The sequence below is a fragment of the Protopterus annectens genome, chromosome 9.part0 (assembly GCF_019279795.1).
Source record: "Protopterus annectens isolate FY-2018-M chromosome 9.part0, PAN1.0, whole genome shotgun sequence".
NCBI classification, from domain to species: domain Eukaryota; kingdom Metazoa; phylum Chordata; order Ceratodontiformes; family Protopteridae; genus Protopterus; species Protopterus annectens.
The window spans coordinates 1,473,121,701-1,473,136,515 of NC_056743.1; the positions used below are offsets into that span (position 1 = coordinate 1,473,121,701).

General features: G+C 39.6%; 1 protein-coding gene across 1 annotated transcript in view; it reads left to right on the forward strand.

Moving 5' to 3' along the window:
• LOC122812123 (adhesion G protein-coupled receptor E2-like) overlaps window positions 1-14,815 on the forward strand; it is a 901,467-nt gene that overhangs the window by 235,704 nt on the left and 650,948 nt on the right. The window lies entirely within an intron of this gene.

Genomic DNA, 14,815 nt, shown 5'->3' on the forward strand with positions numbered 1-14,815 from the left:
AAAATATAAGTACAAAACCCAAGCTGGCACTTATGAAGCAGTTATTAGGCTTTTCAGTGATCAGCAGTCTCCAGGAAATGTCCCTATGTTCCTTCTCTCGCCAGAAGCAAAAGAGAAGCACTAATCCCAAGATGACTACTGAGAGGCAGAATGAGGCTCACTGATAATTGGTGGTCTTGGAGTCGATGTTGCAGATTGTAAAGGTAAGTTGGAAAAATGGGTTAATATCCTGCAGTTTGCACTAAGCAATTAGATATAAAAGAGGCAGTAACATAAGCTTTAGCTATTTAAAGTGGAGAGCCACTAATTTTAAAAGAACAAGATAAATTGGAAGGGGTGGGCACTTTGTATTCTGCTTTTATTGAATACAATGGAATGGCCAATAAATTTAAATAGCTGAATGGGAGGGATTTCATAAAATGATAATTTAGAGCTTACTGAGAATAGCCAATAAAAGAGGAAAGGGAAGGAGATATGTTGTCAAATTAACATAAGGGGCAGGCAACTAGAAAGACAGTTGAGTTTAAAAACAGAACACCACCTGGATAGGAGGGAGGGGAAAACTTAATTTTTATGTGACTTAGAAGAAACATAGCTGTGGTCTATTTCCTAGTTTAAATATGCAATTAAAAGCAGAATACAAATAAAGCACAGTGTAAAGAAAATACATCTCAATATACAGAACAAAAGAATGCAATGAAAAATGCAAAATACAAAAAAGCAAAAACAAACTAACCTTTCCCTCCAGCAAATTGTAGCAGAGTTTGGGTTACAAGATGGATGCTTGCACCAAATAAGCAGCTCACAGTCATGCTGCTCTTGTCCAGTTTGATGAGTGTGGTGTCTCTATGCCTAACTATAGAGTTAGGACTAAAACACTTCCCTGTGTAGATGCAGACGTATTAGGCCTTATGGACTTATACTTGCTTTCTTGGTGATTCTTGGGTTATCCTTGTAGATGTGTAGTGTGCACAAGTGGAGAAGGAGTAGGTGTTGGACAATGTGTACTAGATGGTTTTGGAAATTTTTTTCTTTCCATCCTTAACATAATTTATGGGCATGTTCTAGAGCCTGCAATCATATATGTTTACAAAACTTAAACTCTTCTGGGGATAGATAACATAAATAAGTTAATAAACCCTGACCAGCTACAATCACAAAGTGATGAAGCAGCATTCAGTTAGCTAACTAATAATGGGCCCTAAACATAGTTCTCTTTTCTAGTAAAACAACACTCAATACTGCACATCAAATAAATATAATATCTGTACATGACATCAAGTTTGGAAAAATCACATCATACAAAACTTCCAGATGCAATTCTAGGTTTAATTATAGGTCACCAACTTAAATTTAACCATCATATCAAACTCTTTTTAGCTAATAATTGCCAACAGCTTGGCATGTTGTAGAGAGCAAATCGCCATCTAACCTCTCAGGCCCAAAAGCAGTAGAATCTCTACTACTACTCCAGTCTCTGCTATGTGCCCCCTCCACAGTAACTAATCTATGGCAACTCTATCTTAGGATGGGAGTTAGGTAGGTGATGATTCTGTGTGTGTGTGTGTGTGTGTGTGTGTGTGTGTGTGCGTGCGTGCGTGCGTGCGTGCGTGCGTGCGTGCGTGCGTGTGTGTGTGTGTGTGTGTGTGTGTGTGTGTGTGTGTGTGCGCGCGTGTGTATGGGTATCTAAGTGTGTGCGTTTGTGTGTGTGGGAGTGTCTTTGTGATGCATGTGCTGATAGTCTGACACTAGCAGGGTAAGGTCTGTCAGCACACAGTTCAGTTCAGAGACATGGTAATGAGCTGCTAATGAGGTGTTTCTCTGTGCAGTTTTACCATGTCTCTGAACTGGCACATTCTCTCTGTCTCACTAATTTACCAACCTAAACTGGCCAATCCGCACTTGCTTAAAGTCTCTCTTTGAATCCTAGCCTAAGTTTAAATTAACTACATCACATATCCAAATTGTAAAACCAATGAATCCTAAGAAGGAACTCTCCACACTGCTAAAATACACAAAACTTTACTAACACTTCTCCATCCATCCACAACCCCTTTTTCTCATTTTTGCGTATTGGGTCAGGTGTCACATCAATCATCTAGATCCAAGGTTTACACCACCAGGTGGCTAGTCCTGCCAAAGTAGTTTAGCCACACCAAACACTCACACCTATGGCCAGTTTAGAGTGTCCAACCCACCTACTGCATGTCTTCGGAATGGATGAGGAAAACAGAGCACCCACAGGAAACCCACATGAACACAGAGAGAGCATGCTGATTCCACACAGAAGGTAGCCCAGCTGAGAATCAAACCAGGCAAACACTTGTTGGGAGGCAATGAAACTACCCACTGTGCCAATTAAAAAGTGCCTCACAACTCAAACAGAAAACCACACACAAGAGACATTTATAAAATCCTGAGGAAAGTATATAATGCTGTGTTTAGGAAGACAGCCCAAACCATAACTGCAGTCCATTGAAATTAATACTAACCAGTAATTCAAAACATGAAATAGGAAAAAAATGATAAATTAAATAATTGGGTGTCTGGTTTATTTAATAAATGAAATATTGCACACTCTGAGATTAAAACATCAAGAAAGACCCTGGCAAGCCAAAGTCCGTAAGAAAATACAAGGCTTCCAGCTGCATGTTCATCTGCATGTTTCCCATGGACTTTTTCAAAGGAAGTTTAAGGTATGACACATTAAAGACCTTGTTGTAGCAGGACTTTTTTGATGTTTCTATACCTGTATTTTTTCTGTGAGACATTTTTGCTTGTTGTTTTGCTCTTTTGGTGGGAAATTCTGCAGTCGCCTTAACCTTAGGCTTTTTTAAAAGCTGACAATCTCTGGGAAATGTCGAAGGTGTTTTTTATGATGTACTGATAGACATAAAATGTTGATATTGAGTATGTTTGTAGGGAGTGGGGTTGGTTTGCCTCAATAAAGTCTTTAACAAGATGCAATTCAATGAGTATTCAGAATGCATGTACTTGGAACATTTGTTTTCCCTTATTTGTGTTATTTTCCATGGACATCTTTCAAAAAGGTTTAAGTACAATACAGTGAAGACTCTAGTTTACCAATGGGATTTTTGATATTTTTACCTAATTTCTATTTCTGTGTGAACGTTTCACTTGCTGTTTTGTATTCTTCACTAGGAAACTCAGTTCAAAGATCATAAACTTGCTGACAATCCCCAAACTTCTTTCTTTAAAGGTATTAGTCTATATATTTTTAATCTGTGAACTTTTTACTTGTGGTTTTGTACTTTAGTGTTCAGGAACTCAGTTCAAAGCTTATAACCTTGCCAACAATCCTAAAACTCCTTCTATATTCCTACAGTACAAGACAATTCATTAAATATACACCAGACCCCCATATGTTCCTATAGTGCCTTTTTTAGGCAAACTTCAAATGACAAAACCACCACCGTAACAGGTACAAGCATGCAAAATCTGAAGGTAATGCTACTCAATGCTAGAAGTCTAAACCTCAAAATGCACTCTCTCGAGGCACTCCTAAAAATGGAGAACATCGATATCTGTGCAGTAACTGAGACCTGGTTCAAGGCTCCAGAGAGCACCCCTGCAATACCAGGCTACAACTCTTACCACACTTTTCGGCCACCAAACCAGGACCGAAACACTAAAGGTGGAGGAGTGTCAATATTCACCAAGGATATTCACACCACCAGGCTAGTTGGCCAACGCAATGTGTCTGAAATTCTCCAAGTGCAACTAACACTAGGTAAGACTGCAATCCAAATTGCAGCTTGCTACAGATCCCCCACCATACCTCAAGATTCTCACTACACCTTTCTAAACATTCTGGAAAATATTAAGATAGAACCAAACACCCTAATACTGGGTGATTTTAACTACCCTGCCATTAACTGGGAAAACTACTCATGTCCCAACACCTTTGCTTAGCGGTTCTTGGAATTCATAAATTCCAACGCCCTGGATCAACTAATCCATAGTCCTACCAGGGCTCCAATATCCTAGACCTGGTCATTACCAACATGGGAAATCAATGCTCCATACCTATGGTCACCCCTCGTTAGTCAGGTCTGACCATAAGCTAATCACCCTTAACATCCACATCCCACCCCACCCCCAGTAAAGAAACCACCATAAAAAACTTCTCCAAAGCCAACTTCATGCTACTCAAGTCAGAAGTGACAAACTTCATGACACCCATGCAGACGGGAACTGAAACTGCTGAATCCTACACTAAGGCACTGTACGAGCACATCCACTCATGCATGAATCATGCCATCCCAAATAGAATCAAAATGCTCTCATCCAAAAAAGGAAGCCAATCTGGTGGTCCCCTGCCATAAACAAACTTTATAACAAAAGGAAGAAACTTTTGCAGAAAAGAGGAAAATCCCAGGATGCAAAAAACTCCCTTACTAGCCTCAGTAAGAAACTGAGATGCCTCATAAAATCCTCCAAAGCTAGTTACGAAAATAAAATTGCCAAAGATTCCAAAGACAACCACAAAGCATTCTATAACTATGTCAAAAATCTAAATGGCAATGCTCAGATTTGCTCTGAGCTAAAACAGAATGGCATTAAATATACTGATCCAAAGGATATTGCCAATATCCTGGCAGATCGATTCAGTGCCAACTTCACCCCCTCTCACCCCCTAAATGGCCCATCTCAATACCGGAAGATTGCCAAATTCCAGTAATAACGGCCACACAGGTACAAAACGCACTCTCTAAAGCCAAGAATACAGCATCCATGGGACCAGATGACATCCCGGGCTGTGTACTACATGAACTACAATATGAACTGGCACCTCACCTAAGTGTCATGTTTAATCATAGCCTCACCTCAGGTTTCGTGCCCACTGAGAGGCGCAGAGCTACAGTTATCCCAATCCACAAGGGGGGATCCACCTTGGATCCCGGAAACTACCGTCCCATCAGTCTGACAAGCCTTATCTGCAAGGCCATGGAGCGTATTATCATGGAACTTATAAACAAAGACATTGGCAACCTTCAAACACTGGACCCCACCCAGTTTGGGTTTGTGAAGGGCCGATCTTGTCTCCTGAACCTGACTGACTTCTTTGAATCAGTCTCCAGAGCCATGGACAAGGGTAAGGTGGTCCACACAGCCTTTGACACCATCCCCCACTCTGGAATCATAGATAAACTTACTAAGTTGGGCATTAATCCCTATGTCACCCAATGGGTTGCTAAATGGCTTACTGATAGAACCCACACTATAAAAGTAGCTGACTCCAAATCCAGCTCCAGACAAGTGACAAGTGGAGTACCTCAGGGTTCAGTCCTGGGGCCGCTCTTGTTTGGCATCTACTTCTCTGAAGTACAGGTCAACACTAAGGGACTCTGGCTAACAAAGTTTGCAGATGACTGCAAACTGGGAGCCATTATTGAATCCCCAAATGATGTGGATACTCTACAAAAGGGCCTTACAGAAACAGATGCTTGGTGCCAGAGCCATGGGCTCAAGCTCAATGCCAAGAAATGTATTGTTATCCCCTTTGGGAAAAAACATGTATCCATGAATTACCATATAGGTGGCAGTACACTAAACACAGAAAGTGTGATAAGAGACTTGGGGACACAGGTGGACAGTGGTCTCACCTTCGATAACCACATCGCCACAACAGTCAGGAAATCCTTCTATGTGGCACACCTCATCACGAAGGGCTTTTCATCCAGAAAAAAGGAGGTCATTGTCCCACTGTACTCATCCCTCATTAGACCCATTATAGAATACAACGCCCCATTTGGTATGTACCTCTCAAGACATCTGCAACAACTGGAAAGGCCTCAGAAATACTTCACTAAAAGAATCGCAGGCCTAAAGCAGATGCCCTACGCTGACTGCCTTAAAAAACTCCAGCTATACTCTGTCGCATATCGTCTACTCAGAGGCGATCTCTGCTTAACATACAAGGCCATGTAAAACCCAGAGCTGTTGGACATGCTACACTTAAAGAAATCCCAATCCCTCAGAGCTACACGCTCCAGGGATCTAAACCTTGTCATCACAATAAACAAAACATGCTGGAGGGATAGGTTCCTGACCCAGAGACTTCCCAGACTCTGGAATAGATTGCCCATACATGTCAAGCAGAGTGCCTCTTTGGACCTCTTCTAAAGGAACCTTGACGATTGGATGGGAGAAAGGAAATTCACCCCAGGGATCACGTCAGTCACCCTGCTAGACAGGGGTCCAGGAAAGTAAATAATGTGGGAAGAAATAGCCAGGAAATTGTTATGGCTAGGCTTGTATAGGCCCTAGGGCTGATAGCCTAGTACCAACCTATGAACCTATGAACCTATGAACATCTATCTACTTATCTATATATGTGTATGTATATAAGTAATAGACCTAGATATGGAGTTGTAACATAAACATGCTTTTGACTGGATTGTCCATAATCTTTGTTAATTAACATCTTATCAATGTTGCCAAAAATGTTTGGACTCCCTCTACCTGCATTACTGACAGTACATACATTCTGCCCACATCAGAATCACAGCAAATTAAACGTTTATTCCTGCTGTAGTTCTGTTAAGAAGAGCAAGCTAACATCACACCATCATACACTGAACACGAAAAGATCATACATAACACATACACAAAAAGAAAAGAAAGTAATAACACAAAATGCAAGCAGCATTCCTGAAGCACAAAAAAAGAATAGTGACAATTTTCAAAAATTGGACCATAAAAATCTAGACTTAAAGACACACAACCAATCCCAAAACATAGTAGTAAACTGCAAAACTAGAACAAATGAAGTTAAAATAATCCACTGCAACTCCAATGAATTCTCACACACTGTAAAAAAGATGAAACACCGCATACAGTATTCATTAAACGTGACATCCAACTTCTTAAAAACAAGTCAGCTTACTTAAAATAATCCAAAATGAAAATCTAGCACACTTAAATAGAAAGTATTTAAAAATAAAAAATAAATAAATAAAAGAAAACTACAACCAGACTATCAGAAATGGAAAAAAAATGCATTTATAGGAAAAAAATTGCAAATGTGTCCTCTTAATTTATTTGGGTGAAATTGACAAACGTATCTGTACCAGATAGTCAGTGTCTAGAAAAATATACAAGAGGATGCTGACTCCTGATTTCAAAAAACAGTGATATTGTACGTCTGCAAAAAGAAAATGCTACTGCACACCAAGCAGGCAGTGGGTATGTGGAATATATGTAAGTTAATTCATTATGAATAACAGTTCTGCAGCAGTTATTCACAGAGACCTTGTACATACCAAAGCTGTTTGCAATAAAAGGACTACATTTTAGTTAATGAGGTGCACTTGAAGGAGACAGTCTATTGTATTATTTTAGGAATAAAACTTATGAGCCTGACATTGTTACAGTGGTACCATTCTAGTCATAAACCACCCCTCCTATGTGAGTACACATGGATGTATGCATTTATTCATTCATTCTCTGGCATTCTTTGTCTTATTCAGGGTTATAAGGTAGCAGGAGCCCACAACACTTGGGGGGTTTGGGTGTCAGGAGCCCATATCAGTTAAGGTTGTGGGGTAGCAGTAGGCCATATCATTGGAAGTACTCATTGTCTGGCACGAAGGTGTGTCTGTTTTTATTTTAAAGTTTATTGAAAGCGTCTTTCCTATGGATTCCCTGAGCTGAGTTTGCTCATTTGAATGCACTGAAGTGTTCACTAGCCTGCGTTTACCTGCTCGAGCTGCATATCTACTCATCTTTTGTAGCAAGAGTGTATCCCTGTGAATAGTGCCAGAAAACTAGTCCTGGATGAACTGCTCATACATCCCATTATATGACCTCTCACTTACACATCACACACATACCTATCATCAGTTTAGAAGATTGTCACTTCACCTAGTGACTACAGTCTTCTGGAGGAATTACATGAGGTGTAGAGATACCAAGTTGGTGAACCCGAGCCAGATTATCCCAACATGCTGACCGTAGCACATTGTTGAATACGAATCACACCAATGTACTGCTGTGCTCTTGACCATTCGTGTATGCTTCGCGCGTGACCATTCGTGCAAGCTTTGCCATACCTGTTTCATGTAGGACAACTGCCTCCTGGTATGTATGGGTGCAGGCAGTTTCAAGTACTGCACAGCTCTTCGACATTATTGATAATCTTGTTCAACAAAGTGACAGCATCAGTGTGTTAGAATGAAGAATTTGACTTTCACCAACCTGATATGTAATCACCTCATGTAATTCGATTTTGGGGCTTGGCTCCTGATTAATGGTTTCTCATTCTGCAAACCTTACAGTAAAAAATATCTTATGATCTTATGCATCCCAAATGAGACTACAATTAGCATCAGCATCAACTCCTGTTTCCCCATTGAGGACATGGGGTTGAGATGCCATATCGACCTCATGACTACAGTCATTTCCCAGCAAAAAGGAGGTCCAACCACTGATCTGGGTTACTACAGGCCCATAAATGTTACCAGCCTCATGTGTAAGGCCATGGAAAGAATCATCACAGACATGATAAATAAGGACATAGGTAACCTGCAAATGGTGAACCCATCACATTCAGCTTTGTTAAAGAAGGCCATGCCTGTTAAATCTGGTGGACTTTTTTGAGAGGGTCACCAAAACATTGGATAAAGGTAAGACTATGTACACAGCTTATATCGACCTGGCCAAGGCTTTTGGTACAATACCCCACCTAGACATTATAGACAAGCTCACTAATTTAGGTATAAACCCTTTTATCACCTGCTGGATAGACAACTAGCTCATTGATAGGACCCAGGAGGTCAAACTAAGGGAGGCCACCTCTACCAAGAGGCCAGTCACTAGCAGACTCTCCCAGGACTTGGTACTGGGCCCACTCCTTTTTGCCATCTATTCCTCTGAAATGGAAGCAAATGCTAGAGATTTATTGTTGACTAAGTTTGCAGATGTTTGCAAGCTGTGGGTTATCATCGACTCCCCTGCAGACACTAGCATTCTTCAAGAAGGTCTATCTCTGAATAATAAATGGTGTCAAAATCATGGTCTTAAACTCAATGCTAAGAAATGCATAATTGTATCCTTAGGAAAGTCAACCATCCTGGCTAATTACCATGTTGATAATACACTTCTAAGAGTCGACCCAGTGGTCGTACATTTGGGTATGCACCCAGAGAGTAGCCTTAACCTCAACCACCACATGGCAACAGTAGTCAGGAAATTCTTTTATGCTGCATAACTTATAAGTAAGTGCATGGCATCTAGGTCCAAAGAGGTCATTATCCCACTGTATTCTGCCCTTATCAGACCAATCACAGAGTGTAACGCTTCCTTTGGTATGCACCTGACCAGGCATATGCAGCAACTAAAGTGCCTCATAGGTTCCTTACAAAAATAATACAGGGTGTAACAAACCTGCCGTATGCAGAAGCTCTTTCTCTCTACTCAGTTTCCTACAGATTGCTGAGGGGTGATCGATGCCCAGCTTATAAGACATCTACAAACCCCACACTTATGAATCTCCTACATATTTGTAAGTCAAACTGTACCAGAAATACAGGGTCTAGGGACCTGAATTTTGTCTATGACTTAAACAGAACATTCTGGAGAGACAGATATGTGTCCCAGAAACTGCTCCCCCTACAGAACAGGCTTCCCATCCATATGAAGCTGAGTTTGTCTATTACCCAATTTAAAAACAGCCTAGACCAGTGGATGGGGAATAGGAAATTTACACTTTACATGGCACCCATGTCTCTTTTGGGCAGAGATAGCTTATCAGTGTCTGGGCCTCACTGTCCTATTTGGATACAGGACATCATTATTCTTTCAGGAAAACTTGGCTAGGCTTAGAAAGGCCCTGCCAGATTGTTAGCCTAGTAACAATCTAGGAATCTAGGAATCTGTGAATGAACAGTAACCAAATCACCTAGAGCCAGAGTTCACAACCATGTGGCATATATTTTACATATATTTATATATGTAGGGTTCACAATACCATGTGGCATATATTTTACATATATTTATGTATGTAAGTAGATGCAAGCATCATTACACACCTGCATCTTTATATAGGTTTATACACACACACACACACACACACACACACACACACACACACACACACACACACACACACACACAAATCCACAAGCGCACACAAATATATGTCAAAGAAATTTGATAAGGGGCCTGTATTATCACCTGTGTAGACCTGCACTCCCTAACTTAACATAATCTACTCTGAGGTCAGTGTAGGTCATAAGTATTCATCAAAATGGTCCATCACTTGAATGGGAGTCACTTAAATGTATAATTAATACCATGCATCCAAATTGTAAATATTTAGTCCTCTGACAGTATCTTGAATGCTGTTTATGTATGTCATTCCAAAGGGTATATGTGCAAGTGTATGTATATGTATGTGTATATATATATATATATATATATATATATATATATATATATATATATATATATATATATATATGTGTGTGTGTGTGTGTGTGTGTATACACACACACACACACACACGCGTGCACAAGAGCGCAGGCAGGCATGTGTGTGTGTGTGTGTGTGTGTGTGTGTGTGTGTGTGTGTGTGTGTGTGTGTGTGTGTGTGTGTGTGTGTGTGTGTGTGTGAGTGCATTTTTTGTGATGTGTGGATGTGCAAATACCGGTATGTGTAAGTGCATATTTGTGTGACTGCATGTTTGTGTGAATGTGATATGTGTATGTGTGGGTTAGTTGTGTGTAATTGGGCTTGGTGTGTGTTGGAAATTTTAGTGGGTATGTACAGTTTTAGTTGTCATTTAGTTAGTATTGGCAGTACAGGTGTTATTTTTGCAATAAACAACACGAATAAGAAAAAACTCACTTTAATAAACAAACAAAGCTTTCGGGAATAATCCTTCTTCAGTGTTAGTAAAACAATGAATAAACTCATTTCATATACATATATACAAATTTATAACAACCATATGACACAGCTGACCTATGAGAATAAAAGTAAAACCACAACAATTAAAATTTAAAAGCCCAAACCTTAAATACATTTTCTCATAATTAAACAAACAAATAAATATAATCAAGTATAAAAACCATAGAATAAAATATTAAATTTCAATTTACATTTTATTATTTATTTTTATTATTGTTTTAATGATACTGCTTTTGTCTAAACTCAAGTATGGGTTTAATAGTAATCATACTATTCAGACCCGGTTTTGTGTCTGCATGCAGCCTTATAATCCATTTTTATTCAGCAATATCTAGCTTGTTAATCATGTCTTCTAACCTCAGGCTCTTATTCACTATTTCAAGAACTTTATTTTTGCAATGCCAGTAAATGATGGTACTGATTGAATAAGTGAATAGTAGCAACATGTGTATATGGTTTTGTGTTGTATGTGTGTGCATTGTTCAGATGTATGTGTCATACAATGGGGAGATGGTGTGTTTTGTTTAGTGTGTGTATGAGAATGAGTGCATTGTACAGGTATTGGACTGGTGTTGAGTTGTGGTGCAGCAGAAATTAGGAACATGCCCTTTCCCCATTGTTGTGAAATCTCAGATTTGGTACATACATAGTTAGCAGGGATGTGGGGGGCGAGCAGAGCTGCAGCACCCCCACATGGGAGGTGTAGGGGGGTTTGCCCATTTTCTCTGAATTACCGCCATATTTAGCTCTGTAACTAAAATGTAACCCAGAGTGTAACTTTTACAACTTCAATGCAAACGTTTTGAATAATTGACAAGCAGAAGATTATGGACAGATTATACTGCTTCTATAACTGTCTGTGCCTGTGTTGACCCTTTGGAATGACATGCATATGAAGCTACCAGTTGCACCACTGACACACAGAAATGTGAAAATAATTCTCTCATACTTCTTCCCTTGTGATGAAAGCATGGCAAGTTGGACTACACAGAATATTTTGCAAGATGTTAAGTGAAAAAATGCTGAACAAATGCTAGGCGATAACAAAGAAAGCTGAAGAATATGGAAATATTTTATAATGGCATAGTAATGGCTCCTTCAGCTGGACAGTAACAACATTTTTAGACACTGATTACACTAGAATACAGGGCACTGAAGGGTTGACAAGAATCTGAAAGAAGTGCAGGAAGTAACAATTTCAGGCTGAAAAAGATCTTATCCAGTGGGTAAGATTCAGAAATGTGTATGTTCCTGCTTGAATTATTACAGTAACTGAAAATAATTCATACCACAGGTGTACCTCATGTCACAACGCCTAAAGACCGATAACTAAGATGCATTGATTGACCATCAAACTACTTTTTTACTTAAATACAACTCCTACCACCCCCAAACTCCTATACTTCAAACAATTAGAAACAAAAAACACTTTAACCCCACTAACTTCAGACAAGAACTAAAGCTATACAATTGGTCTGACCTTTATTACCTACCCCATAAATGAAGCTATTGAGCACTTCAGCTCCACCTTCTTAGATATATTAAACAGACACACCCCTGCAAGAACTACCAGGGTTAAGTCAAAATAAGTCCCCATGGTTATCTGGAGAAACTAGGCAAAATAAAGCTGAAAGAAATAGAGCCTGGGTAGCCTGGAGATCCAATAAAAGTCCAATAACACAGCAAGCCTACCAACAAATTAGAAATCTAATCAAAAGACTAGTTATGCAAGACAAGAGAAACTACTTTGTTACCCATCAAAACCAATATATGAATAATCCTAAGAAATTCTGGGCAGGTTTAAACAAGCTACTACACCCTGATAAAACCATTACCCCACCCCCAACATCAGGTTTAACAAAAGACAACATAACTGAATCATTTAACTCATTCATTACTGAAACCGTACTTGCTCTAGCCCAACAACATCTCACTGTCACTGCAACAGGTGTCCACTTTCCACTAACTACATGCCCACTTTTAAGCTGCAACCTACCCCAAACTCCTACATAAAAACTACTCTCCCAGCTGAAACCCACAACACTAGGATCAGATTCCCTCCCCAATGAATTTCTAAAACTGGCAGCAGCAGAAATAGCTGTACCAGTTACTGTACTAATCAATAGATTAATCACTGAAGCCACAGTGCCCCTGATTTAGAAAACTGCCTATATCATACCTGTTCACAAAGGGGGTAGTTCCTATGACATATCCAACTACCGACCAATTGCTATTCAATCTCCACTGGCTAAAATATTAGAAAAATGCATCCACCATCAACTTATGTCCCACTTTATAAATCAGGAACTCATATCTCCAACTCAACATGGTTTCCGTCCAGGTCATAGTACCACCACAGCAGTGTTAGCATTTACAGATACCATAAACCATAACAGGAACCATGGTAAACTTACATCAGCCCTTTTCTTAGACCTATCAAAAGCCTTTGATATGGTTAGCCATGATAAACTCATCTGCCACCTCAAAAACCTGGGCTTAGATAATCAAACAGTCTCCTGGTTCAAACATTATCTCAAATGCAGACAACAAGCAGTGCAGTGGGACAATAACTTGTCTCCACTTTTACCAGTCACTCTTGGGGTACCTCAGGGATCAATACTGGGTCTCTTGCTATTCTACATTTTCACAAACAACCTCCACTCAGCTGCAAATAGCACTAGCCTTATCCAATATGCAGACAATTCCACTATAATATGCAGTGCCTCAACACTGGAAGAACTGCACAATAAAACCCAGGATAATTTCCACTCAGTTGAAAACTGGCTTATTTACAATGGCTTCATTCTTAACCGCAAAAAGACCAAGCTCCTGCTATTTCACCCCTACAAAATACCAACCTTACCGCCACTTTCCATATCCACTCTAAAAATGGTACACTTATCACACCCGAATCCCACACAAAACTACTAGACGTCACCATTGATAACAAGTTAAAATTTGATATCCACATAAATCTAGCTATTAAAAACACTCACAGAAAGCTAGGTATTCTCTACAAACATAAGTCCTTCCTGACCCATACTGCTAGGACCACAATTGCTCATACTCACCTCTTCTCAACATTACTTTATGCATCCCCAATCCTAACCAATCTATCCAAAACAGAAACCAGCAAACTGATGACCTGATACAATCAATTAGCCAAATTTGCTAATAACACCTCTTTTAGAACCCATCACTGTCATAACCTAAAACAATTGGGCTGGCTTGAACTGCCAAATTTACTAATCTACAATCAACTTATCATCACTGATAAGCTGCTCTCCCACCCAAATAAAACACTGTCTTTAAGCAACTTAATTCAGCAGTTATCCTGTCCTAGGCAACTCTGCTCCACAGATAAGTTACTATTAACAGTTACTAGATCACACAACCATGCCGGTGTCTCCCTATACTCATCTTACATATCCAAAATTTGGAACTCCCTGCCTTCATCCATTACCCTGGAATCTTCTCTAACCAAATTTAAAATGTCTATCAAAAGCCATCTTAACAACAAATGGTTATGCCCCTGCTCCACACCAGACTTACTTCAGTCCTACTCCACTACTGCAGTAACTCTTGCCTTACACAAATAGTCTACTGATAGGACTGCACAGTCTTATCAATACCCCTTTCAGATGCATGATGTGACTCTACATAGTTAACATACCTTAGTATTGTTTGTATATGTTTTGATCATTTTTAAATGTTCGTGCCAATGACTTAATAATGTTTGCTCATTAATATGGTCATGTTGTATTTAGTAGAAACATGTTAGTATATTTTGTTTGCATATTTTGCATAAATGTTTCTTTGGAGCTTTTCTCCTCGGGCCTCCACTGAAAGTGGACATGTATCCAGTTGGACTATCCCGGTTAAC